Here is a 27960-nt window from a genome sequence, read left to right as displayed (position 1 = left end):
ACTCACACAAAGGGACAGATCCGCTAGAGAGAAAAATCAGCAAGTCAACAGAGATCCCAAATGACACAAGAGAACAGTAGACCTATTTGATATTTTCAGGACATTATATCCAAAAAGCCAGGATATACATTCTTTTGCAGGGCCCATGAAACATATTCTAAGACTGACCACATCCTGGGGCTCAAAACCTCAAGACATTTCAGAGTATAGACATTATTTCCAGCTTCCTCTCTGACCACAATGGCATGAAACTAGACATCAACCACAGGAAAAGAAACGGGAAAAATGGACTACATGCAAACTAAGCAACATGCAACTAAAAACACCAATGAGAACTAGAAAACATTCATCCAGGAAATGAAACAGGAGTCAAAGAAATGGAAAGATACCCCCTGTTCCTGGGTTGGAAGAATTAACGTTGTTGAAACAGCCACACCACCCAAGGCAGCCTACAGATTGAAGGTGATACGTGACATTTTTCACAGAGCTAGAATAAACTCAAAATGTACATGGAACCATCAAAGACACAGAACTGCCAAAGCCATCCAGAAGAAAAAGAAAAAAAACCCAAGCGGGAGGCATAAGTCTCCCAGACTTCAGACAGTAGTCAAGACAGTGGGGTTCTGATAGAAACCCGGGCATCTAGATCAATGGAGCAGAACAGAGAGCCCAGAAATAAACCGAGACACTTACAGTCAATTCATCTTTGACACACAGGCAAGAATACGCAAGGAGAAAAAGACATTCTCGTAGGCAGGTGGCGCTGGGAAAACTGGACAGCCACATGTAAACCAATGGCACTGGAACCCACCCTCACGCCAGGCACAGAAATTAACTCAAAATGGCTTAAAGACTTAAACACACGACCTGACACCATAAAAACCCTAGAGGAGAACAAAAGCAAAGCATTCTCTGACATAAAATTGTACCAATAGTTTCTTAGGTCAGTCTCCCAAGGCAACAGAAATAAAATTAAACGAACAGACCTAATCAAACTTACAAGCTTTTGTACAGCAAAGGAAACCATAAAAAACAACCTAGAGAATGGGAGAAAAGAGTTACAAACAACGCAAACAACAACGCTTAATCTCCAAAATATGCAAAAAACTCAGGGAGTTCCCATTGTGGCTCAGTGGGTTAAGAACCCAACTAGGATCTGTGAGGATGTGGGTTCTATCCCTGGCCTCTCTCAGTGGTTAAGGATCCGGTGTTGCCACGAACTGTGGCGTTAGGTTGCAGATGCAGCTCAGATCCTGTGTGGCTGTGGCATAGGACAGCAGCTGCAGCTCCAATTCAACCCCTCGCCTGGGAACTTCAATACGCTGCAGGCATAGCCCTAAAAAGATTTACATATACACACACACACAGAGACATATATACATATACACACACACAACTCCTCCAACAACGCAAGAAACCAAACAACCCAACTGATAAATGGGCAGAAGACCTAAATAGACATTTCTCTAAAGACAACACATGAACGGCCAGTAGGCACATGAAAAGATGTTCAGCATCGCTCATTACTAGAGACACGCAAATCAAAACTACAAGGAGGTACCACCTCACACCGGTCAGAACGGCCATCATTAATGCGTCTGCAAATAACAAATGCTGGAGAGGGTGTGGAGAACAGGGAACCCTCCTGCACTGCTGGTGGGAGTGTAAGCTGGCACAACCCCTATGGAAAACAGTACGGAGGTACTCAGAAAACTAAATACAAAACTACCATATGGGGGAGTTCCCGTCGTGGCGCAGTGGTTAACGAATCCGACTAGGAACCATGAGGTTGCGGGTTCGGTCCCTGCCCTTGCTCAGTGGGTTAACGATCCGGCGTTGCCGTGAGCTGTGGTGTAGGTTGCAGACGCGGCTTGAATCCCGCATTGCTGTGGCTGTGGTGTAGGCCGGTGGCTACAGCTTCGATTCGACCCCTAGCCTGGGAACCTCCATATGCCGCAGGAGCAGCCCAAGAAATAGCAACAACAACAACAACAACAAAAAGACAAAGGACAAAAAAAAAAAAAAAAAAGACAAAACTACCATATGATCTAGCAATCCCACTCCTGGCCATATAACTGGGCAAAGTTATAATTCAAAAAGACACATGCACCCCTATGTTCACAGCAGCACTATTCACAACAGCCAAGACAGAAGCGACCTACATGTCCACTGACAGATGACAGGCTTAAGAAGATGTGGTACATACATGCGATGGAATACTGCTCAGCCATAAAAAAGAATGAAATAATGCCATCTGCAACAACATGGATGCAACCTGAGATTCTCGTACTAAGTCAGTCAGAAAGAGAAGGACAAATACCGTATCAAATGTATTTGATGTGGAATCTAAAATATGGCACAAATGAACCTGTCTACAAAACAGACCTGGGGTTGCCAAGGCAGAGGGGGGAGGGAGTGGGATAGACGGGGAGTGTGGGGTTAATAAATGCAGACTATTCCATCTAGAATGGATACGCAATGAGGTCCTAGGGTACAGCACAGGGAACTATGTCCAATCTCCTGGGACAGAGCACGATGGAAGACACTACGGACAAAGAACGTATATATGTGTATGACTCAATCATTTTGCTGTACAGCAGTTGGTGGCACAATAGTGTACAGCAACTGTACTTCAAAACATTTTAAATCAATGGAATATTGTTTAGACACAATATTGCACATCAGCTTTAATAAACATTTGTAAAAAAGACATGGGGATACTGTTTAGACATGAGAATGAAATCCTGCCACACGGCACCGCACGAATGGACCTCCAGGGCATTGTGCTAAGCGCAACCAGTCAGAGAGACAAATACCAAAGGAACTCCTATGTGGAATCTTAAAAGGAAACAGACTGGTGGTTTGCCAGAGGCGGGGGTGGCGGGGAGGCAGACTAAGAAGCAAAGAGGACCCAAAGGTACCAACTTCTAGTTAGAAAACAAGTCACGGGAGTGTGGTGACCACAGGGGGCGCCGCGTGGCATGCGGGCAAGGGGCCGAGAGAGCAGATCTTTAAAGTTTTCATCACGGAAAAAAAACAAAAACAAAAACTGTAACTATGTAAGGGGATGATGCTTATTGTGATTTTACCATATAGCAAATATCAAATACTGTTTATACCTGAAGCTAATGTGCTTTATGTCAATGATACCTTTCAAAAAATAAGTGGGAACTCACAGCCCCTGTAACACGCAACGGCAAAAAGCCTTTCCACTAAAATCTGGAACACGGATGCCCTCTCGCACCATTTCTACTCAACATCGGAAATCCTAGCCGCAGCCATCAGACAGGACATAAAAAGTTTCCAAATTGCAAAGGAAGAGGTAAAATCGTCATTATATGCAAATTATATTCTATAGAGAGAAAACCCTAAAGACTCCGCACAAAACTACTAGAACTGAAACATTTGACAAGGGAGCAGGATACAAAATTAATACAGAAATTGGTTGCATTTCTTGACACAAACAATGAAGTACCAGAAAAAGTGTTTAAAAAAAACAGTCCTGGAGTTCCCATCGTGGCTCAGTGGTTAACGAACCCGACTAGGAACCATGAGGTTGCGGGTTCGATCCCTGGCCTCGATCAGTGGGTCAAGGATCCGGCGTTGCCGTGAGCTGTGGTGTAGGTCGAAGATGCAGCTCAGATCCCATGTTGATGTGGCTCTGGCGTAGGCCAGTGGCTACAGTTCTGATTCAACCCCTAGCCTGGGAACCTCCATATGCCATGGGAGTGGCTCTAGAAAAGGCAAAAAGACCAAAAAAAAAAAAAAAGTACCTTTTAAAATTACACCAAAAAATACTTAGAAATAAACCTGACCAAGGAAGTAAAAGACTTACATACTGAGAACTATAAAACAGTAATAAAGTAAATCAAAGGTGAATAAAAAATAAAGAGAACCCATGCTTTTTTTTTTTTTTTTTTTTGGTTTTTTTAGGGCCACACCCACCGCACATCTTAATTCCCAGACTAGAGGGTCCAATCAGAGCTGTAGCTGCGGGCCTGCGCCACAGCAACACCACAGCAATGCCAGATCTGCGACCTACACTGAAGCTCACAGCAACACTGGATCCTTAACGCACTGAGCAAAGCCAGGGATCAAACCCACATCCTCATGTAACTAGTCAGGTTCTTAACCCACTGAGCCATGACAGCAACTCTGAGAACCCATGGTCTTGGACTGGCAGAATTAATAGTTTAAATGGCCATACCACCCAAAGCCATCTACAGATGTAATACGATCTCTATCAAATTACCCACGACATTTTTCACAGAACTGGAATAATTCTAAAATTTAGACGGACTCATAAAAAGACCCAGAACCGCCAAAGCTCTCTGCAGGAGAAAGGACAAAGCAGAACGCAGACTTCAGAAAAATACTACAGACTTCAGACAATGCACAGTAAGCAAAACAGCGTGGTATCTGTATGAATACTGACACAGAGATCAATGCAGCAGAAATAAACAAACCCGCTCAGCTACAGATGATTCCTCTTTGAGGAAGCAAGAAAATACAATGGGAAAAAGAGAGCCTCTTCAGCAAGCGGTGCTGGGAAAGTTGGACCACTGCACGTCTATCAATGAAGTTAGTAGACACCCTCACACCCTGTACCAAAATAAAACTCACAATGGCTTAAGGACTTAAAGACACGACACCACTCCTCGAAGGGAACCCAGGCAAAACATTCTGACATGACATCCTACCAGTATTTTCTTAATTCAGTTTCCCCAGGCAATATACAGAAACTTACCAGCTTTTGCTCAGCAAACACATGGGACCTAATCAAACTTACAGGCTCTGGCGCAGCAAAGGACACCATCAACTGAATGAAAAGACAACCTATGGAAGAAAGTATCTGCAAACGCTATGACCGACAAGGGCTTCATCGCCAAGATTCACTAACAATTCAATAACAGAAGCAGACAACCCAACCGAAAAATGGGCAGAAGACCTCAAGAGACATTTCTCCAAAGACGCCGTACACATGGCCAATGGGCACACGAAAAGATGCTCGACATTAGAGAAACGCAAATCAAAACTACAGTGAGGTACCGTCTCACACCAGTCAGAATGAGCATCATTAAAAAGTGCACGAATAAATGCTGGAGAGAGTGGGGAAAAGGAAACCCACCGACAGCGTCGGAGGGAAGGTTAAGTTAGTGCAGCCACTATGCAGAACAGCACAGAGGTGCCTCAAAAGGCTAAAAATGTGTTGCCATATGGTCCAGCAATCCCATTCCTGGGCATATATCCAGACAAAATGCTCATTCGGAAAGAAACATGCATACGTGTATTCATCACAGCACTGTTGACAACAGCCAAGACACAGAAACAACCTAAATGTCCATCAACAGACGAGTGGATTAAGGGGAGGCGGCACATATATACCATGGAATACTACTCGCACATAAAAGAATGAAATAATGCCACTTGCAGCAACATGAATGGAACTAGAGAACGTGGAATCTAAAACATGACACAAATGAACCTATTCTTGAAAGAGAAATGGACTCACACACATAGAGGAGAGATCTGTGGTTGCCAAGGGGGAGCAGGGTTGGGAGGGATGGACTAGGCGTTTGGCATTAGCAGGTGCACACTGTAATATACAGAATGGATCAACAATGCAGTCCTACGGTACAGCACGGAACTAGATCCGATAGCTGTGATAAACCATAATGGAAAAGAGTATTTTTTTTTTTTTGTCTTTTTTTTTGCCTTTTCTAGGGCTGATCCTGAGGCATATGGAGGTTCCCAGACTAAGGGTCTAATCGGAGCTGTAGCCACCAGCCTACGCCAGAGCCACAGCAACGTGGGATCCGAGCTGAATCTGTGACCTACACCACAGCTCATGGCAATGCCAGATCCTTAACCCACTGAGCGAGGCCAGGGATCGAACCGGCAACCTCAGGTTCCTAGTCGGATTCATTAACCACTGAGCTACAACGGGAACTCTGGAAAAGAGTATTTTAAAAGAATATATATATATATGTACACAACTGAATCACTTTGCTGTACAGCAGAAATTAACACAACACTGTAAATCAACTCTACCTCAATTTTTTTACATGTAGGAAACAGGCCAGAGTGGGATTTTTTTTTTTTTTTTTTTTTTTTTTTTTTTCGTTTCAGGGCTGCACCTGCGGCATATGGAGGTTCCCAGGCTAGGAATCGAATTGGAGCTGCAGCTGTGGGCCTGCACCACAACCACAGTACCACCAAGATCCGAGCCTCAATCTGTGACCTACACCACAGCTCACAGCAGTGCCGGATTCCCCCACCCACTGAGCAAGGCCAGGGATTGAACCCACGTCCTCATGGATACTAGTCGGGTTCCTTGCCACTGGGCCACAACGGTAGCTCCCCAAAGTGGGATTAAAGGCCACACTGACCTAAACAACCTGGGAGCTGAGGCTGTAGCCTAGATGTTGGGAGATTTCATAAAAGCCTGCGATGCAGCAGTGCCATCACCGTCAAGCTGACAAGTGGCTCCCGAGCTGTTCAGAGCCACTAAAGCAGCCTTTCATGTCCTGGGGCCGAGGCAGCCAGCAGAGATCACAGTCAGTCACTCGTCCGAGCACACGCGGCCTGTATTAAAACCCAGAGAAGGGTTCTCACAGGACCAGCTGAGCAGATTTCCACCTTCCAGGGACGCTGGGCCGCGGGAGCTGGTTTCAGACAGCCCAGCCCCCGCTCCATCACAGCTCTTGCACTTCTCCCACCACAAGACTGCGGGGTCTGCAAATCCTACTCCTCCAACTTCCTCATTTCCATTCTTATGTGTACGAAAACGGCCTGTTGCTTTCGGAGTTCTCGACTATTCTGAAGCTTTAGTCAGATAAGCGGCCGGTGACAATTAAATCTGAAGTTAACAAATCTGGATTTCAGATTCTAAGGCTCCATCGCCGGCTCATCATGCCTCTCATGGTACCAGAGAGTAAAGTCCCCTTAACCCAGACTGTAAAGCTAAGAGGTGAAGTTAAGATAACTACTCTTCAAGTGCCAGGTTAAGGCAAGGTATTAAAAATGAACGGGGGGGGGGGGGAGTCCCCCTAGTGGCTCAGTGGTTAACCAATCCGACGAGGAACCATGAGGTTGCAGGTTCGATCCCCGGCCTCGCTCAGTGGGTTAAGGATTCAGCGTTGCCATGAGCTGTGGTGTAGGTCGCAGATGCAGCTCGGATCCCGAGTTGCTGTGGCTGTGGTGTAGGCCGGCAGCTACAGCTCCGATTAGACCCCTAGCCTGGGAACCTCCATATGCCATGGGTGAAGCCCTAGAAAAGACAAAAAAAACAAAAACCCCAAAGGGTGGGGTGTTTAAGTTGCACACTCAAGTACGGACTGTTGAAGGTGCCACGAATAAGCACATTCAAGCTATTGACCTGTTTCTTTCCCACATGGTCATTTAGACAAGAATATTTATCCAGCACCTACTGTGGGCACAAGACACAGACTCTGGATCACTGTTTTCTAACACCTAACGTTGTCTTTCATAATCTAGATTCTCCTCCGTTTGTCCTCACTTGGTGACAAATGAAGCCACACAGATCACCCAGGCCTGGTGACCTGCTGCCTGGTCACCGGTTGGGAATTCAGGAAGTGAGCTTTTTCCCTTCAGACGCTGCCTGCTGAAGGGAAGGTTTCAACTCCTCGGGGTCCTTATTAGGAGGCTCTCTTGCCATTTTACAGTGTAAATCTGTGCCATTTAACACGCTACCAATTAGTTTCTATGGCAACGCGGAAGCGCTCTAGAAGAGATGTGCAGACGCCCAGCACCCACCCTCTGTAAAGGGCTCAGTGACAGACGCGGAAACTTCGCCAGCACAGGAGTAGACCCGCTTCTCAGGGACCTGCCACCCCCACCCACTGCCCAGCAGGACCCCCACTCACGTCCTCCGCTGCCTTTTTATCCATAGAAAAACTTTAGTCCAAGAACCAATTTAATTAGGGAAGTTAAAAAAAAAATACAGAGTAAAAAGAAAACAGTAATAAATCAGCCATTCAACAAAGTCAAGGACCTTCAGTTCTTCAAAGACTAGAGAGAATATTCCCAGCCGTGTCCTCGGAGCTGTTCTGCAGGTGCTGAAACCCCAGCAGGTGGAAGACGCCAACTGTGAGCGGCCCACAAGCAGGTAGACCCCAGACCAGGTGGGACCAGAAGGCTGAGGACGCTGCCTCCCACTTAGCTCACCACGCACCCATCAGGAGAGTGTCCCTGAGCTGACCAGCCCTGCCCCCCAAACACTGTAAGACTCCTCACTACCCCTGGGAGTGCACCATTCTGGAGGCCCTAGCCTGCTGTGCTCCCCTCTTTGCCTGGCAATTCAAGCTACTTTTTCTCTTCCCTCCAGCTCCATCTCCTCCTTTCTATCTGGCATCTGTGCACAGAGCCAGCCAATATTTTGGCAACAGAGAGAGCCCCCCCGCCCCCCCCCCCCGCTGAAGACAGCGCTCCCCCCATCCTCCCCCACCTACCGCTGAGGCTTTGAAGTTGGGCTAGTTCTGGAGCCTCTATCAGTTCTCACCTGCTTCCAGTGAATCCTAACAACCCTGCCTCGCATTGCCTGCAGACTGGCCACTAGCTCTAGAGAGGTCTAGAAAGACCGCTTGCTTAGCCTCTGATGGAAGAGAAGCAACAAGTTATCCCAGGTGGAGATGCTGAGAGTGGAGGCAGGTGTTAAAAATAAAGCTTTTCTTTTCTTGGACTCTCTTCTATGAAAAAGTCCTCTGTCCGCGGGGACTCAGAGCCCAACCAAGAATGTCGAAGTCAGGGGATGCGCCCCACAGCCTCTCCCGGGGCGGCTTTGCTGAGTCCCGCCCTTCCCGGGCCGGGCCTGGCCTCGCCTCCTGTTTTGGGTGCCCCAGCCTGTGGGCAGTGGCGGGTGCTCCTAGCAGCAAAGCTTATCCTGCGCATCATCAGCAAGTGTTTAAGAAAAGGGGTTCTTGTCTCACCTTGTTACCAAACGACCCTGGTCCCTTGGCCTGTCGTGCAACAGCCACAATGCGAGGACGTCCGGTTTGCAGCAACCAGGAGGTTAACCCACAAAGCAGCGAAGCCCAGCGCAGGCGTCACAGCGGCTCCACTCTTCCCACCGAGTCTTTACGGACCAAGAAATAAAGCGGAGGCGGCCCTGGGCGTGGGGGGCGTGGGGAGCCGTGATTGGCAGGAGGCGTGAGGTTGTGCGCAGGCGCATCGAGGCCTCTGCGCTTAAAACTGGGGGCAGGGCCACGAGCGGCGGGTGGAGTTTTGCAGTCAGCAGGGCACCTGGGGTCACTTGTGCATGCCCAGGGGCAGGGGGTGCCTCTCCAGTCCTAACAGGCTCAGCTGGAACTAGACGCCCCTGACGTGGTTGAGGCCGGTGCCAGGTGGAGGACACCCAGGGTATTGGAAGCAAGAGTTCAAACGCCCTTGGCTGGGGAGGACAGGGCACAGGGGAAAGGGCCTTAACTTACCGTTACCCACGTGTCACGCTCAGCCGTAACAGTCGTTCCATAGACTATGACGTCCTTGTGTCAACCCAGCCCCACACCGTGCGCTAAGGTCTTCCGCCACATTGACCCCAAGTCATCGAGCCTCAGAAGGGGAGGGTCCCTGGCCCTGTTTCTGGTATTGGAATCCCTGCTATAAAGGATGAGGTTGAGACACCGTCTGGAGATGACGTGGAGCTGGGAAGACCCCCGGCCCGGAGGGAGTGGATGGAGGCCCCTGGAGGCCTCGGGCTGCTCTTGCCAGAAGTTTGGCCGGTGCGCGAGTGTTTTTGAATGAAAGCATGATCTGGGATCCGCTTTCAGACCCTCCAGCACAAAGACGGACACATTGGAACAAGGAAAGAGGAGGCAGCAAGGCGATGTTTGAAATTTTCCATAGAAACAGCACAGTGGGAGTTCCAGTCGTGGCTCAGCAGTAATGAACCCGACTAGCATCCGTGAGGATGTGGGTTCAATCCCTGGCCTTGCTAAGTGGATTGGGGATCCGAGTTACTGACAGCTGTGGTGTAGGTCGCGGGTGATTACCGAATTGCTGTGGCTGTGGTGTAGGCCGGCAGCTGCAGCTCCAACTCCAATTCCTCCCCTAGCCTGGGAACCTCCATAGGCCACAGGTGTGGCCCTAAAAGAGACAAAAAGAGAGACAAAGAAGAAATAGCACAGTAGCAACAAACCAACAGAAAAGTTTAGAAGTGAGACAAAGGCTGTGGTTGGCCAGACCCCTGTGGTTTGACATCGGTGCGATAGATCTGAAGAAGCGACACAAGATGGTGAATTGTTTATTTTTCACTTCCCTGTTGAACGGGCTTCATTTCTAGGCAGATTCAATAGTGTTGGCCTTCCCATGTGATCAAGTGCAAGTGACCAATGTCCAACCCCAGGCATCTGCCCCGAAACACTCCATACACTCAACAGCTCTACATTCATATTCTCTGCATTCCTTACAAAACTTCCATTTGAATCTCACAGAAACTTTAGAAGGTCTGTTAGTATAGACTAGTCCCATTGACAGATGAAGAAAACTAAGGTTGAATGGCTTCCTATTTTTTTTTTTTTTTTGTCTTTTGTCTTTTTAGGGCCAAACCTGTAGCATATGGAGATCTCCAGGCCAGGGGTTGAATCCGAGCTGTAGATGCTGGTCTACACCACAGCCACAGCAATGCGGGATCTGAGCCACATCTGCGACCTACACCGCAGCTCACAGCAATGCGGGATCCTTAACCCACTGAGCAAGGCCAGGGATCAAGCATGTGTCCTCATGGATGCTAGTCAGATTTGTTTCCGCTGAGCCACAACAGGAACTCCAAGTGGCTTATTTATTTGCATAAAGCTGGCAAGTGGAAAAACACACACCAGAAACCAGGCCCATCACCAGCTACAGACACCACCTTATTGCATGTCATCCTGAATGCATGGCACAGCCTAAGAGCAGGAGAAAGAATTGCTTGCCAGCTCTTTTTACACCTGCCTTTCCCACGGGGAGTGCTTCAGGCGATCAACAGTCATTCAACAAACATGAAAATGAAAAAAAGATGTTTGCCCTGTGGGATGTTTACAGCAGAAGGAGCCAAGTCAGATGAAAAGTTAAAACATTCTTGTACCTTGCTAGACCTCCCAAAAGGCCAGAAGTTAAAGCTCTACCAAGTAGGAATGTTCCAAGCTTGCAAACTATGCTAACTCTATGTTCTAATTTACTCTTATCTGTGACTTTGAAAAAGATTGGCATTCTTGGCTTATCGTGTCAAAACTAGCTGATTTCAGCCCATCCTCTGTATGTGAGCTCTTTGCTTTCAAAATTTTCCAGTTTAATTTCTGAACAGGAGAACTTCCTTGAAGGCCTCTTCTCAATTCCTATGCACGCTGCTGACATTAAGCGTACTTCAGGATTCAGACACTGCCCAGTTGAGAACTTGACACTGAAATTCAGTGCAAGATGTGGAAAACTGCAGAAATACAGCATCTCGACCAGAAAAATTCTTTCCACTGAGCATCTGTGCGGGGGGCGGGGGTGGCTCCCAGCTCTAAACCTGCTACTGGGGAATTCCTGCTGCGGGTTAAGAATTCGATGTTGTCTCGGCAGCAACGCGGAGGCTGGTACAATGTGTTAAGGATCCATCGCGCTGCATCTGTGGCTCAGATTCAGTCCTTGGCCAGGGAACTTCCATACGTCCCGGATCCAACTAAAAACACTAAATAGGTAGATAGATAGGTAGATAGATGATAAATAAATAGATAGATGATAGACAGATAGATAGATAGATAGATAAAACAGTATCAAGGCCGGTTTTCTTAGCCTGACAGGTTTATAAGGGACCCATCACTTCTGGCTCCCGTCTGTTTGTGGGGCTCGATTCCCTACCCCCGCCCCACCAGCCCGCCTGGTACTAGTCTCTGTCCCTCCCCGGTTTGCCCCTGCTGGTCCCTCTGCCTCCCCCGCCGGTGGACCACAGCTAGTTCAGGCTCAGCAACGCTTCGCCATCACGCAAGGAGCGAAGGATTCCCGGGCCTCCGCGCCCCGCACGTGCGTCCCCGACCGGGAGCGGGGACTGAGTCCGGGCTGGCACACCTGCTCCGCTGGGCAGCTCACCTGGTGGGTGTGTTTGTACAACAAATTTCAGTTCGGAATGAAAGCGGACGTGTGTCCTGCTCTCGGCTCCCCCACCCCACCCCGCCCCCGGGCCTCCATGCGGTGGGGAGGTGGCTGCTGCGGGAGCTCCCTTGGCCTCTTACTGTCCTTCCTCTGCGCGGGAAGGGGAGAGGGGACCAGTGATGACAGCGCTGCCCAAACGCCTGCGACCCAGGAGCGGTCTCCACGCAGGAGGAGAGCAGAGGGTCTGCCTTGCTGGCTCCTGCCCCGCGGGCGGCGGGCCGGCGGCTCCGGGAGAGACCCTCTCGCGCCCCCTGGTGGCTGCGTGAAGCGCCCACGCGCGCCCGAGCACCCAGGTCTGCAGTCCGCCCCGCGAAAGGGGTGCGAGGGGGCCGCAGCCCGAGGTTCAAGCTCCCTGAGGTCCCCACATCTTCCAGAAACGAAGGGATCATACCCCCCATGTCCCCCTCCCGTGCGGCATGACGAGCTCACACTGCTGGAGTAAACTAGGAAAGCAAGGTGTGCAAACACTGCCCACCTTCCCCGTGGTCGTTTCTCCATCAGAACTAAGACGGCAATTTGCCTTGTTCCCCGCATGTGAGTTTAGCATCTATGGTTTGGGCTCTTTGAATGTCTATGTTATTGAGGTTTTCATAATTATGTACCTTCAAAAGATGTTCAATGTAATTCTGATCATACTCCTCTAAAAATGCCTCAGATTAAAAGCTTTTGCTGGCTCTTTAGACCGTGGGCCTGCAATTATAGAAAATGAACTGCATTTTAGCTTTCCATTGAAATTAATAACAGCGGCTCCCCAGTTGACTCTGTGAATAGTTAATGGAACAAACAGGATACTTGAGTACAATGTGGGTTGGGAAGCCATTTGAGCAAGATTCTGGGTTTCCAATGGGAAAATAATTCATACAGTGCAAACCTTTCTCATACGCCCTCTGTGCGCGAGGTGTTTCTCCAAAATAAAAACTGAACTGTTTAACAGATGAGTCGTGTGTTACTCTGATGAAGACAGCTTGGGTAAACCATGGGCAGCCCCTGGGATTTAGGGCTCCTCGTTGGAGAATACAGAAACTCAAGTTCAACGGTGTTGAGTGTTCGCTTCAGTCACTGAGCCAGGAAGGGACAGAGAGAAAAGTGGAATTCAGTCTGCTGACCCTGAGCCAAGCCAACCCGGCAAGCATCACCCCTCCGGTTTTACAGATGCAGAATTTTCTTTTTCTTTCTTTTTTTTTTTTTTTTTTTTGCCTTTTCTAGGGCCGTTCCCGTGGCATATGGAGGTTCCCAGGCTAGGGGTCCAATCGGAGCTGTAGCTGCCGGCCTATGCCACAGCCACAGCAACATGGGATCCAAGCTACGTCTGTGACCTACACCACAGCTCACAGCAACACCGGATCCCCAACCCACTGAGCAAGGCCAGGGATTGAACCCACAACCTCATGGTTCCCAGTCAGATTCGTCAACCACTGAGCCACAACGGGAACTCCCAGATGCAGAATTAAATCAGGCAACCAGCCAGGCGAACCCTCCCCGTTAGAGACCCCGGAATGGCACTTACAGGTTCATGATGGGGGTGTCATCACCCCTTCCCCCATCAGTTGTCACCTCCCACCCCTGTTTCCAAACCTCTGTGTCTCCCCCACAGCTGGGAGGGGACTTTAGGAACCCTGCTTCGGGACATTCACTTTGGACTTCTTCCCAACAAGTTCAAATGCCCCCTTTAGCAGGATTTCATCTTTATAGGTTGAGGCATAAGGGAGAAATTTCAAAATTAGGTTAGACCAGGTGCTGGTGGTCAAAAAAAAAAACCTAAGAAGGATAAAAAGTAAAGGAATGTAAGTGGTATTAAAACAGAGGCTCAGAAAAGTGCCCCCACCCCCCCTAAGAAGCTTAGCCATGACAGCCACCTTCCTTGTGTCTTTTTGCACACATTCAACCTTATTACGCTAGGAAGAGGGTGAGTGACACAGAAACAGTACACCTAGAATGCGGTGGAAGATTCTGGAGAAATTAGTGAGAGGTGGTTATGGGCATTCGGCACAGTGCAGAGGCTTTAGTAAGAATAACCCTCACGGATGGCCGACAGGTACATGAAAAGAGGCTCAAACTCGCTAATCATCAGGAAAGTGCAAATCCAGACGACACCTGTCAGTATGGCTAATATCAAACGGTTAAGAGGAGCTCCCTGGTGGCGCGTGGGTTAAGGACCTGGCATTGTCACTGCTGTGGGTGGGCTCAGTCCCTGGTGTGGGAACTTCACATGCTGCAGGTGCAGCCAAAAAAAAAAAAAAAAAAAGACAAGTAATCAGTGTTGGTGAAGATGTGGCGAAAAGGGAGCCCAGGTGAAATGCTGGTGGGAATGTAAATTGGGGCAACCAGCCATGTGTCCACTCAGGGCTGAATGGATGAAGAAATTGTGGCACATGCAGGCGCAGTGGGATATTATTCAGCCATAAAAGGAAGAACATCTTGCCATGTGTGACAACACAGATGGACAGTGAGGGCATTATGCTAAGTGAAATAAGTCAGACAGAGAAAGACAGATCCCACATCGTCTCATTCGTATGTGGCATCAGAAGAAAGAAAAAGGCAGAGGAGGAGAGAGGGAGCGGAAGGGAGAAGGAAGGAAGAGGGGAAGGAACCCTTGCTAACAGGTGCAGAGAACAGACTGGTGGCTTGTTTGCAGAGGCCGGGGTGGGGTGGGAGATATGGGTAAAGAGTGTGCAAGAGTATAAACTTCCAGTTATAAAATAAATAAGCCATGGGGTTTAATGTACGGCCTGGCGGCTATAGTCAATAACGCTGTACTGCCTGTTTGAAAGCTGCTGAGAAATAGATCTTAAAAGTTCTCATCAGGAGTTCCCGTTGTGGCGCAGGGCTTAATGAATCCAACTAGGAACCATGAGGTTGCGGGTTCGATCCCTGGCCTTGCTCAGTGGGTTAAGGATTCAGCGTTGCCGTGAGCTGTGGTGTAGGTCGCAGATGCGGCTCGGATCCTGTGTTGCTGTGGCTCTGCTGTAGACCAGTGGCTACAGCTACAATTCGACCCCTAGCCTGGGAACCTCCATATGCCGTGGGTGTGGCCCTAAAAAAAAAGGTCCAAAAAAATTTTCTTTTCTCATCACCAGAAAAAAATTATGTTGCTATGCATGGGAACAGATGTTAACTAGACTTATTCTGGTGATCCCTTATAACATATAAAACTATCGGGGCGTTCCCGCTGTGGCTCGGTGGAAACGAATCTACTAGGATCCATGAGGAGTACGAAGGTCTGATCCCTGGCCTGACTCAGTGGGTTAAGGATCCGGTGTTGCCATGAGCTGTGGTGTAGGTCGAAGATATGGCGTTGCTCAGATCTGGCGTTGCTGTGGCTGCGGTGTAGGCCAGCGCGGCTACAGATCTGATTCAACCGCTAGCCCGGGAGCCTCCATATGCAGGGGTTGCAGCCCTAAAACAAACAAACAAATGTCGCATCATCCCATCGTACACTTCAAACTAAGATAATGTTGATTACACGGCCCCAGAAAAGACTAACTCTCCCAGCCTGCCTGAACTGCGCATCAAATGGACTACAAGTGCAATCGCCACAATGAAAGGGATTTTGGAAAACAGATTTCTGAGACACGGAATAGATGTTACAACACTCAGAGCTAATACATGCAAATGACGCAAAAGAGCTTTCAATGCTCCAGAGTCAACTGAGCAGAGATGGTGGGGTCTGGGGTCAGAGCCCTGTCCTTGGGGGCTATTCTGGGTGCCTTTATACCTCAAAACAGCAGGAAGCCCGGCGGGAGAACTGAAAGGTTGGTTCCTGTTGTGAAATACCAGGATTCAAAAAGACCTTCATAAGCTGAAACCAAAAGGATGAGCCTTTTTTTTTTTTTTTTCAGTCTTTTTAGGGCCGCACTCCTGGCATATGGAGGTTCCCAGGCTAGGGGTACAATCGGAGCTGTGGCCTCCAGCCTACACCACAGCCACAGCAATGTGGGATCTGAGACACGTCTGCGGCGACCTACACCACAGCTCACGGCAACGCTGGATCCTTAACCCACTGAACAAGGCCAGGGATCTAACCCACAACCTCATGGATGCTAGTTGGGTTCATTAGCCACTGAGCCACAATGGGAACCCCACGATGAGATTTTAAAAGCCATGTATCTTTTAGGTTTAAATAATTCATTGCGTAAATAACAAGATGGGGGTGACGGCTCAGAAATTCTAAGCTGGCACAGGTTCAGTCTGCATGCAACCTCACGCATCTCTCGATTATCCAAACGCAGTGGAGCCCAGCGTCTGCTTGACGGCGGGCGCAGCCCCACCCACCTCGGTTCTAAGCCGGTGCTCGCGGGCGCCCCGAAGGAGGACGTGGGAGTCTGGACTGTGTCCAGAAGGGAGCTCTGGAAGCCTTGCCATCTGCGGAATGACTGAGAAACCAAGACGTCTGGCCTGATCCCCGGGCACAGCCCTGCTGTGCTGGTGAGTTTGCAAGAAGAGAAGACCCAGGGGCTGCGTCTCTACCGCAGGTTGGGCAGGCACCACGCTGGGAACTGCAGGGTGCAGCCGGGCTTGGAGGCACTGCTTGGCGACACCAGGCGTTTCAGCAGGCAGCCAGGTCTCGGCCTTTCCTGTAGAGACCTGGTGGCCATCGGGGCGCGGGGTGGGGTGGGACCTTGTCTCGGGAGAGAAGTTACAGGAGGTGGCCTCTGAGGTCCCTTCCAGCTCTGAGATTCCTGCTGCCATCAGGAGCAAGGAGGAGTTGGTAGGGGCCGGGCCTCTCCATCAGGTCCCCCAGGCTCCTTTGGCAGCAGCTGGGGTTTGGGAGGGTTCCGCTGGGGAACTGGAGGAAAAGTGTGTCGGAACACAGCTAGTGCTTGCAGTTGTGCAAAACAAGGCTACAGGCTTCTCTGGCCCCGCCCCTCTCTATAGGAGGAGGGTGAGCCTGAGAAGAGGTTACAGGACCGATTATCCACTCGGGGCCCTTCTGACAATCAGCTCAAAGCACAGTGACTGGGGACTGCTCCAGGGACGAGGACAGAGCTCTAGTTCACAGGGGATGCCATTGTCCTCATGGTACCCACCTTCTCGGGGAAGGGGGGACTCTGCGCTTTCTTGGCTTGAGTTGCCTTAATTAGCTGAACTTGGCTGACCGTGGTGGGGCCTTGTGCCAGGTCACCTGCCCCCCACGAGGGCTGGCGGAGGATGTGAGAGGAGCAGGAGATGCGGGTCACCGAGTCCTGGACCACAGCGGGTGCAGACATCCTAGCAGGGGAGCACCTGGCCACACAGCCAGTTTGGAGGTGAGGCAACTGGGAAAGGAGATGCCATTTAAGATGACACAGAGAGAAAGACAGACAGACAGAGACAGAGACACACACACTCTGAGTCTGTGGTTGGTGTGTGTGAGATGCAGAACCACACCTACTTCTTTGTTCGATGGACAGGACTCCTTCCTGGTTCCTGGCTCCTCGAGGTTGGGACGTTGCTGGAAGGGGCTCCCAAAGGGGCGGCTGCCACTCCTGTCATTGGCATCACTGTCCCCTAACCAGGTGCCCCCTGTCCTTCCCTGCCACAGGCCCCATGTGGCTGCTGCCCAGGGGGGAGCAGAGCAGAGCACAGGTAGACCCGGCTCTAGGTGGGGCTGGAGAAGGAGAATCTGGCATCACAGAGGACCCCTCACAGCCCTGCTTCCTGCACCTCTTTCCTTACCTGCTGAAGAATCCAGGACCCAGTCCGTGATCTGAAAAGCTCTGTGGCCCAGGGTCTAGCAGGATTTCCTACAGGCAGACGGACAGCTGCTTGGCCTGCTGGGAAAGGTCAGCAAATGACACCGACGAGACCCACGAGGATCTCAGACTCTGTCACCAGTCAGTGCCTCCCCCCTCAGGCCCCGTGTGGCTGGTGGCCTGTGACAGCACAGTGGAACAGAGAGCCTGCAAATTATCCTGTTCTGAGCCTCTGGCATGAGTACAGCTCCCAGAAGAGCCTCCTTGCCATGTTTTGTTTCAAAAACATCAAATCCAGCGCTGTTCACAAGAGCCAAGACATGGAAGCAACCTCAATGGCCACCCACCCAGGGATGGATAAAGACACCGTGTTACAGAGACACGACGGAATACTACTCAGCCGTAAAAAAGAATGAAATAACGCCATGGGCAGTATCATGCCTGGACCCCGAGATCATCATCCTAAATGAAGTAAGTCAGACAAAGACAAATATCACATGAGACTGCTAATATGTGGAGTCTAATTTTATAAATGATACAAAAGAACTTATTCACAAAACAGAAACAGATTCAAAGATTGCCACACCAAATACTATACATATAGCTTCATAGTGCCGTCTAGATAAGGACCACATGGCCCTCTGGCCAAGGGTATTTCACATCTGCCCTGAGGACTGCCTTCTATTTGTGGAGTGTGCAGGGCCGGAAGGGGAGGCCCTGTTGGGCACCACTTGCCAATTCCCATGGTGTAAACACTCCCGCCACCTCCAGTTTCAAGCTGCCGACACAGCAGTGCTGAAGGCCCTGTTGGGAGGAGATGGCAGAGTTGGCTGCTGGGGGCTGGCAGGACCCGGCTCAGCTCACCACAGCCTGAGGTCTCTGTGGGGCTCCAACTCAGCTGGGGGACAGTCAAGGTACCCCAAGGGAAGCCCCTGTCATTTCCCCCAACACAGAGGCTCAGGGCATCTGCCAAAGTGGCCCAGGAACTTGAGAGTCCACTCAAGGTCAAAAGAGGTGCCGAGATGGAAACTGTCCCTGGCGCTTTAGAACCCAGGCAGCCTTGGGCTTTCTTTCAAAGGCACAGCAACCCCAGCGAGTCTCCTGTGTCTCAAAGGAGGGCAGGGCCCGCTTGAGTTCAGACACCACGGGACGTGTTGATCTGCCCTAAGGGAATTCTGATTTCCTTCGCCTTTGGCTCAGTGGGAACAAAGACAGACACCTGAGTTGGAATCAGAGAACCCTGACCCAATTCCAGGTCTTCCTACCCGCCTTGGGCCCTGGGCAAAGCGTCTTGCCTGCCAGTGTCTTCCTCTGTTCCAGGGAGGGGCTGGCAGCCTGTCCCACCTCACAAAGAAAACGAGGTCACAAACAAAGGAGATCATGCAGTGCACACCCCCCTTGACCAGAGAGAGGGGACAGGTGCATGTCCCCTGCGCTTGTTCTCTATACTGCACATAAGGCACGTGTCACCGCAGGGCGGCCCTGCAGCCGGGAGTGTGGGTGTAGACAGGTGCATGTCCCCTGTGCTTGTTCTCTATACTGCACATAAGGCACGTGTCACCGCAGGGCGGCCCTGCCACCAGGAGTGTGGGTGTAGACGTTCCCCGACCCAGGAGCCGGCACTTGCTGGGCTGTAGTTAAAGCTCGAGCTGATGCTAATGGTGAGAGCTTGCAGCCACAGGCAGAAGGCGGCCAGGTCCAGCTGCTCACCTTGCAGGCAGCCTTCAGGAGCCCTCTGTGTTTCTGAGACTGCGGCGCCCAGCAAGCGCCTAGCCGACAACTCAGAGCCTGGGCCAGTGACGGTGAAGACCTCGCCCACCAGGGGCCGGGGGACAGAGCAAACGCACGTCCATCTAACTCCTAGACCAGAGACACACACAGGCGGTCCTGGTACAGGAAGCGCCACGCTCCCTTTATCTCACGGTGAACATTTTCCAAAACTTTAAAGAGTAGACCCTGGGAGGGGACACAGGGGACAGGGCTTCTGGGACCCTCCTAATATTTTGTTTCTGGTCCGGGAGTGGCTCCAGGCTGAATTCACTCGGTAAAAATGCATCAAATTGGACATTTATGGTCTCTGCCTTTTCATTCATGTACATTAGGCCTTAATAACTGTTTGTTGTTTTGATGTTATAAAAGCATCAGAATCAATTTTCAATCCCCTTTCTCACTCTAATAATTTAAAACTTTAGCATACATCTAAGCAGCTGGATTTGAGACGTTTCCAGGTGCAAGTCCCCAACACCATGGCTACAACTGCAAGGATACACAGCCCACCTGCTGGGGACAACGTGCAATCCAGGCAAAACACCATAACTGGGAGCTGACACAAATCATGGACAGGTCCTCATAGCCCATGCCACCTCCTCCAGGAAGCCCTCCACCTCTTCCCTCCAAGTACAAGTTGTCATTCTGCCTCTGTAACTGCTCAGAACGCTTCAGACCCAAATGCTGTTAATTCAACAGTTATTTTTGCATGTGGCTGGCGGTGGTCCATTTTCAGTGCTATATACTATTCTACTGGGTGATTTGCTTGTCTGTCCTGTCAACGCGTATTTCGGTTGTCTCCAGTTCTTGTCTATTGTGAGCAGTGCCGCATGGACATCCTTCCTGTTGCCTCCTGGCGTCCAAGTGCAAAACCAAGAGTGCATTCTTAGAAGAGGGATCTCAGGGCCTCTGGGTTGTCTGCTGAGGGGCTGTACCATTTTACATTCCTACCCGAAGTTTATAAGACGGGCGATTGTGATGGGATGGCATCGCAGCATTCACTTGTCTGTCATTTGTGTGCTTATTATGATGGGATTGTCATCTTGCCTTAAGTTTATTTACTGCTGATTTTTCCTCTTCTGAAAAACATCTCCTCATGACTTACCGACTTGATTGTTGGGTGGTATAATTTTTTCATATGGATTTTTTGTGGTTCTTTACAATGAGTCCTTAATTGGTTACATATCTCCTAAAACTTGACTTCCAGGCTGTGAATACACTTTTTCTTTTCTTTTTTTTCTTGTCTTTTTTTGTCGTTTTAGGGCCACACCGGTGGCATATGGAGGTTCCCAGGCTACAGCTGCCACCCTACACAAGGCTCACGGCAACGCCGGATCCTTAACCCACTGAGTAAGACCAGGGCTCGAACCTGCAACCTCGTGGTTCCTAGTCGGCTTCATTTTCGCTGCGTCCCATTGACAACTCCTGATGAATGGACTTCTTAATTTGAATGTAGTTGCATTTGCCAATCTTTTCATCTAGATTGGGGAAGGTTTTGAAGAGATTTTTCTGTTTGCTTCTGTTACTCTGGTCCACTCCTTTATTTAGGTTTTGCCTCGCAAATGTTTAAGTCTTTCTTCCTTAGAGTTGATCTTTGTGCCTGGGCACAGACCGGAATCTGATTCCATTTTTTTCCCTGTAGCAACAGCTGCACAGTGGGACCTTCTATTTGCTATGAAAGTTCCTCTGTTTTTTTTTTTTTTCCTTCTTCAGGAATTCTTTGTCCATTCTTGGTTCTTCACTCCTACATAAAATTTTAGATTCAGTTTGCTAAGTTCCTTGAAAAACAATGGAATTTTTTTTTTCTGGCCTCACCATGGAATGCGGAAGTTCCCCAGCCAGGGTTTGAACTTGAGCCGCAGCAGTGACAACACCGGATCCTTAACCCACCGAGCCACCAGGGAGCTCCCAAGACTGCTGGGATTTTGATTGGAACTGCATTTAGCTCATTCAGAGAGAACAGACATCTTTATAATAGTACATTTACAGTATCGATATTTTCTAGCTGTGAACTTTATTATTTCTCTATTTTGGTCTTTTTAAACAGGCTGCAAGTCTCCTTTTTGTGGCCATTGCCGAAGTGCAGACGCATCTCCCTTAAAGCCAGGAACAGAGAGTTCCTGTTGGGGCTCGGTACTAACAAGCCCGACTAGTATCCATGAGGATGCGGGTTCAATCCCTGGCCTCGCTCAGTGGGTTAAGGATCTGGTGTTGCTGTGAGCTGTGGTGTAGGTCACAAGACTTGGCTTGGATTTGGCGTTGCTGTGGCTGTGGCATAGGCCGGCAGCTGCAGCTCTGATTCAACCCCTAGCCTGGAACCTCCACATGCTGCAGGTGCAGCCCTAAAAAAAAAAAAAAAAAAAAACTAGGAACAAGACAAGGGTTTTGAAGGTCCCCATCTCTCACTGAACCAGTCGTATCTCTCTGCTTCCCCTGACCTGAGTGACTGCTTCAGGAAAGGACACATGACCCGAGCCAGGCCCATCGGCTGCCCTCAATGGGATGTGTCACCCTGAACAGAGGAAACTGGAAGAATCTCTCAGAAATAACAAGTCCAGGTCTCCTGCAGGGTAAAGAGGCGTTTGCAGGAGCAGCAAATACGAGGCCCCTTTGTTCTCTCTGACTGCCTTAACCCGTTTTCTTGCTAGGAAAATTGCGATAATTCTTACTTCGTGGGTTGTTATGAATAATCAATAAAATAATGATTTCAAAATTTTTAGCGCAAAGGTTCACTCGATGCTACCTGTTCAAGGTGTCGTAATTAGTGTTATAAACATGATTATTCTGCACTGGCAGCTTCTCGCCCGCCTCTCTCTCACCTGGTGCCCCCTCCCCAGCCCAGTGTGGTCCTGGAGGTACTGACTTTCCAGCCTGCTAACTGAAGAAAGGAGCGAGGAGTTCCCGTTGCATCATCTGTGAGGATGTGGGTTTGATCCTTGGCCTCACTCAGAGGGTGAAGCATCTGGCATCGGTTGCAGATGTGGCTCAGATCTGCTGTTGCCGTGGCTGTGGTACAGATCAAAGCGACAGCTCCGATTCAATGCTTAGCCCCGGAATTTCCATATGCTGCTGGTGTGGCCCTAAAAAGACAAAAATAAAATAAACTGGGGTTGCTTTAAAAAAAAAAAAGTAGCAAATATGATTCCTTTTACTACATATCAGGAGATATCAAAGGGGTACAATTAAACCTTTGTCAGTGGATTTGAGCCCTGCATTCTTTGGATGCATAGCATGTGTTTCATTGCATTAACTCCCAGCCACTAAAGGATGTGTTTCCAGAATGCCACCTCCAGCTCGGTGGGTTTTTTTTTAAAGAATTATTTTTTTTCATAGTAATAAAATACATATAACAAAATTTACCATCCTCACCGTCTTTTTTTTTTTTTAATTTTTTGGTCTTTTTTTAGGGCCATACCCATGGGAAATTCAGGCTGGGGGCTGAATCAGAGCTGTAGCTGCCAGGCTACATCACAGCCACAGCAGCACCCAGATCCTTAACCCACTGAGCGAGGCCAGGGATTGAACATGCGTCCTCATGGGTACGAGTCAGATTCGTTTCCACTGAGCCTTGACGGGAACTCCCCCATCTTCACCATTTTAAAGTGACAGGTCAGTGGCCTTAGGCGCATTCACCTTGTTGTGCAACCATCACCGCCCTCCCCTCCAGAGCTGTTGCACCTTGCAGAAGCGAAACTCTCTCCCCGTTAAACACGAGTGGCCACGCCTCCTCCCCCAGCCCCTGGCCACCACCCCTCTACTTCCGTCTCTCTGAATCCGACTCTACTCTAGAACCTCAGATAAGTGGAATGACACAGTTTTCATTTTTCGTGACTGGCCTATTCACTGAGCATAATATCCTCAGGGTTCACCCAGGTTTTTTCATGTGTCAGAATGTCCTTCCTGTTTTGTTTGCTTGTTTGTTTGTTTTGTCTTTTTAGGGCCGCACCAGTGGCACATGGAAGTTCCCAGGCTAGGAGTCCAATCGGAGCTACAGCTGCCGGCCTACACCACAGCCACAGCCACAGCCACGCCAGATCCCAGCCACATCTGCAACCTACACCACAGCTCACAGCAACACTGGATGCTTTCACCCACTGAGCCAGACCAGGGACCGTACCCGTGTCCTCATGGATGCTCGTCAGGTTTGTTACCACTGAGCCATGACGGGAACTCCCAGAACTCCCTTCCTTTGTAAAGCTGATCAATATTCCGTGGCGTGGAGGGACCACATCTCGTTTATCCGTCCTCCGTGCTTCAGTTCTTCTGCCTTTGGGTCCCCACGACTACTGCTGCCTTTAATGTCAGCATATAACTATCCTTTTGAGACTCTGCTTTCAACGCGTTTGGGTGTATACCTCGCAGCTTACGTGACTTTTGAAAAAGAAAGAAGTCCCAGAGGCCCAGGCCCAGGCCTCTCTGGCAAGGAGTCCCCCGTCATCGGGAAGGCAGCAATTTGCCCAAGCCTCTCACGCTGTCAGGAAGGGCGGTATGTTTACTGTCTGGTTTGTCTGCCACAAAGCCCGTGTTCTGCCCCCTGTAATCGGCCATCTCCCTCACCAAACAGGAAAACACTGGAAGCGATCAACCAAGAGTGACGTGCTGCGACGTACGGCCACCACAATCAATGACTTTCTAGGGCACAAGAGACAAACAGAAACGGCTGAAGGAGGCAACCCCATTCACAACAGCTTCACGGAAGACGCTTGGAAATTAACATGGCGTGGTGATTTCAGGGTCTGTTGAAAGAAAGTTATGAAATTATGAAGTTTTGAAAAGCTGGGTCGTTGGGTTCTGTTTCAGACCCGACACAGTCAAGATCAACAGTCCTACAGTTAATTACAAATCGAGTTCAAACGACTGGGTGTCGGACAGACTCAAGGAGAAAATGCACAACACGGGGCTATAGCCAATATGCTGTAACGACTGTCAAGGAAAAGCAGCCTCGCAAAACGTGTATAAAAAGAAATTAATTTAAAAATCACAGAGTTCAAAAACGAACGAACATTTCCCCAGCAGGTATACTAAGAATCCAGCAGGAAAAACAAGCCGGCGAGAACACTGCACCAGGGAAGGCAAATAAAGGCAGAATCAGGAGAACTCACTTCCTGGATAATTATCACCTATGTTATCGACTGATGATGGACTGTGACGGTGGCTGAAGAACAGAAAAATAACCAACAAATAAGCATGGATTCTAGAAATATGCCTACACGTCCTGAGAGCTGTTACTAGGACCCACCTGGACGAAGAAAACAAAGGGAACAGAAGTCATTGAAGCAACCAAGTGACAATAACGGCTAGTATTTCACAGGCGTCAACTCAGTGCCAGGGGTAATTCTAAGGGCAATAACTTATTCAGCGCTATTCACAACTTCAAGAGGCATGTGCTCTGATACTTTTCCAATTTTATGGATGAAGAAACTGAGTCACCAAGAGGGTATAAGAACTTGCCCAAAGCCACCCAGCAGCCTTGGTGGCAGTGGCAGGATTCACCCCCACAACCTCAGGCCAGGCCCGACCTCTGGACCCCACGCTGCTGCTCTGGTCACCTTACAGTGAGGACAGAGTTTCAATCCAGTTGCTTAAATAGTGATGCTTCACAAGCCCTGTTCCCAAAAAAAATTAAATTCCTATATCAAATGTGGATGGAGGCAGACACACTGACATTAACTAGTCAGAGGAAACTGTGATAAATGAATTTTAAAATATCAGTATTAGGAGTTCCCGTCGTGGCTCAGAGGAAATGGATCTGACTAGCATCCATGAGGATGCAGGTTCAATCCCTCGCCTCGCTCAGTGGGTTAAGGATTCGGCATTGCTGTGGCTGTGGGGTAGGTCGCAGACGCAGCTCAGATCTGGCATTGCTGTGGCTGTGGGTTAGGCTGGTGGCTACAGCTCCCACTGGACCCCTAGCCTGGGAACCTCCATATGCCGTGGGGGCGGCCTTAGAAAAGCAATGAATAAATAAATAAGAATAAAAATAAAAAATAAAGTGTAAAATATCAGTATTAAAAATAAAATTTTGGTGCAAAGAAAAATCGGAAATGAGAGCCAAGATCAGGAAAAAGCTATATGCTCAATCACCAGATTACCTGCTGTCAAAAGAGGGACACTGCCAAGAGGAGCTGAGGCTGGGGAACAGCAGGACCTCAAGGACATTGCTTGGTGGGAGTGTAAATTCATTCAAGCACTTTGAAGAACTGTTCGGCCCTCCCTGCTCAAGCTGTGCGTACACGTACAAGAGGGCCCAGCAATTCCACGGACACAAGAGAAATGAGAACATAAGAAAGAAAGCGTCCCTCGCACAACACAGGTAAGGTGCTTACAGCGTCTTTATTTTACAGCCAAGAATGGTTAGGACAGCTTCCATCACCAGAGCCAAAAACTGGAAACAACCCGGGAGCTCCCGCTGTGGCTCAGCAGGTTAAGAACCCAACTAGTCCATGAGGGTGCGGGTTCAATCCCTGGCCTCACTCAATGAGGGAAGGAGCCAGCATTGCCGTGAGCTGTGGTGTAGGTCACAGACGTGGCTGGGATCCGGCGTTGCTGTGGCTGTGGTGTAGGCGGGCAGCTGTAGCTCGGATTCCACCCCTAGCCTGGGAACCTCCATATGCCACAGGTGCGGCCCTAGAAAAGCACAGCAAAACAAAACAAAAAACTGGAAACAACCCAAATGTCCATCAACAGAATGGCTAGATGAACCATGGTCACTGACACAAACTGCTACTCTTCAGCAATAAAAAGGGACAAGTTGGTGACCCACGCGGCAACAAGGACAGATCTGCCAGATACTTAAAGTCTAAGAGGCCAGGCATCAAAGGGAGGCACCACAGGGTTCCACGTATACACATTCAAGAACAGGCAAAGCCATCAAGGGTCAGAAAATAAAATCAGGAGTTACTTTGGGGAGGGGGCATTTGACCGCTAAGGGGCCCAAGGGAACATTTCAAGGGCGCTGGGAATGTCCTGTCTTGATCTGAACAGGTGGTTACACAGGTATCAACATGCTTAAAAGTGCACTGAGGCACACACTTCAGAATAGTGCACTTTAGGTAAGTTGCAGCTGTGTGAAAAATCAAACCCCGTACATCGACCAAATGTTACCCCGAATAGGAGTGAGGCAACATTTTTTTCTCCATTCAGCAAACACATCCAGAGTACCTACTGCGCTGTGGATGCAGAAGACACCTGGCTGACGGGATGGGACCACCGCCTCGGAACTCAACATCCGAGGGGCGTGCAGACAAGCAAATACATTCAGGCTCTCTCCAAACAGGTTAAAGTTGGGGACCGGGGTCAGGGGAGCAGGCAGGATGCTCACTTTGTTTGAAGAAGTTGGGGGCATTCTGGCAGGAGAGAGGAGGGTGAACCTAGGTCTTAAAAGATGGGTAGAAGCACAGTGATCTACCGCCTCGCCCCATTAGGATGGCCACCGTCGAAAACCAAAGGAGGAGTTCCCGTCATGGCTTGGCAGTTAATGAACCCGACTAGCATCCATGAGGACGCAGGTTTGATCCCTGGCCTCGCTCACTGGGTTAAGGATCTGGCGTTGCCATGAGCTGAGGTGTAGGTCGCAGACGTGCTCGGATCCCATGTTGCTGTGGCTGTGGTGAAGGCCAGCGGCTGTAGCTCCGATTGGACCCCTAGCCTGGGCACCTCCAGGGTGCGGCCCTAAAAAGACAAAATAAACCCAACCAACCAACCAAACAAAAAGACCACAAAGTAACAAGTGTTGGTGAGGATGCAGAGAAGTGAGAACCCCTGTGCACTGCGGGGGGGAACGCAAAATGCTGCAGCCACTGTGAAAAACTGGAGGATGGTTCCTCAAAAAATTAAAAAACAGAATTATAGCAATTCCACTTCCGGGTATATGCCCCCCAAAACTGAAAGCAGGGTGTTGAAGAGCTCTATACACCCACCTTCACAGCAGCACTACTCGCAATAATCCACAAGTGGAAGTGAAGTTCCCGCTGTGGCACAACGGGATCAGCGGCACCCTGGGAGCGCTGGGACGGAGGTCTGATCCCCGGCCGGGCACCCTGGGTTACGGCTCTGGCATTGACACTGGGCCAGGGAACTCCATTTGCTGTGGGGCGGCCAAAAAAGAAAAAAAAAAAAAAGAAGAAGAAGAAGTGGAAACAACTGGAGTGTCCACTGATGGCCGAGTAGATGAGCAAACCGTGCTGCGTCCACACCACGGGGTACCACTGGGCCTTGACCAGGAGGGAAATTTGGACACAGGCTGCAGCATGGCTGGACCTTGAGGCCATTACACTCAGAGAAATAAGCCCGTCACAAAAGACAAAAGACAAATACTGCAGGATTCAGGTTCACAGCAGAAAGCGGAACGGGGGCGGGGGGCGGGGGGTTGTGGGGGACACACGGCGGT

General features: G+C 49.6%; 1 long non-coding RNA gene across 8 annotated transcripts in view; it reads right to left on the bottom strand.

The window, feature by feature from the left end:
- LOC110255797 (uncharacterized) overlaps positions 1-27960 on the bottom strand; it is a 440685-nt gene that overhangs the window by 369661 nt on the left and 43064 nt on the right. For 2 of the 8 annotated variants that reach the window (XR_002336628.2, XR_014819121.1), the window contains exon 1: positions 8949-9087. The exons of the other annotated variants lie outside the window; for them this stretch is intronic. This is a non-coding gene — a long non-coding RNA (uncharacterized LOC110255797). Of the gene's footprint in view, positions 1-8948; positions 9088-27960 lie in introns of those variants that run through there. 8 annotated transcript variants of the gene reach the window in all.

The sequence above is a fragment of the Sus scrofa genome, chromosome 11 (assembly GCF_054392235.1).
Source record: "Sus scrofa isolate SSC_HxYL_T2T_F1_AM1 chromosome 11, Sscrofa_HxYL_maternal_Yorkshire_Landrace_v2.0, whole genome shotgun sequence".
Lineage (NCBI taxonomy): Eukaryota > Metazoa > Chordata > Mammalia > Artiodactyla > Suidae > Sus > Sus scrofa.
The sequence above is the reverse complement of the archived record's forward strand: the minus strand, read 5'-3'. Positions and strand labels throughout refer to the sequence as shown.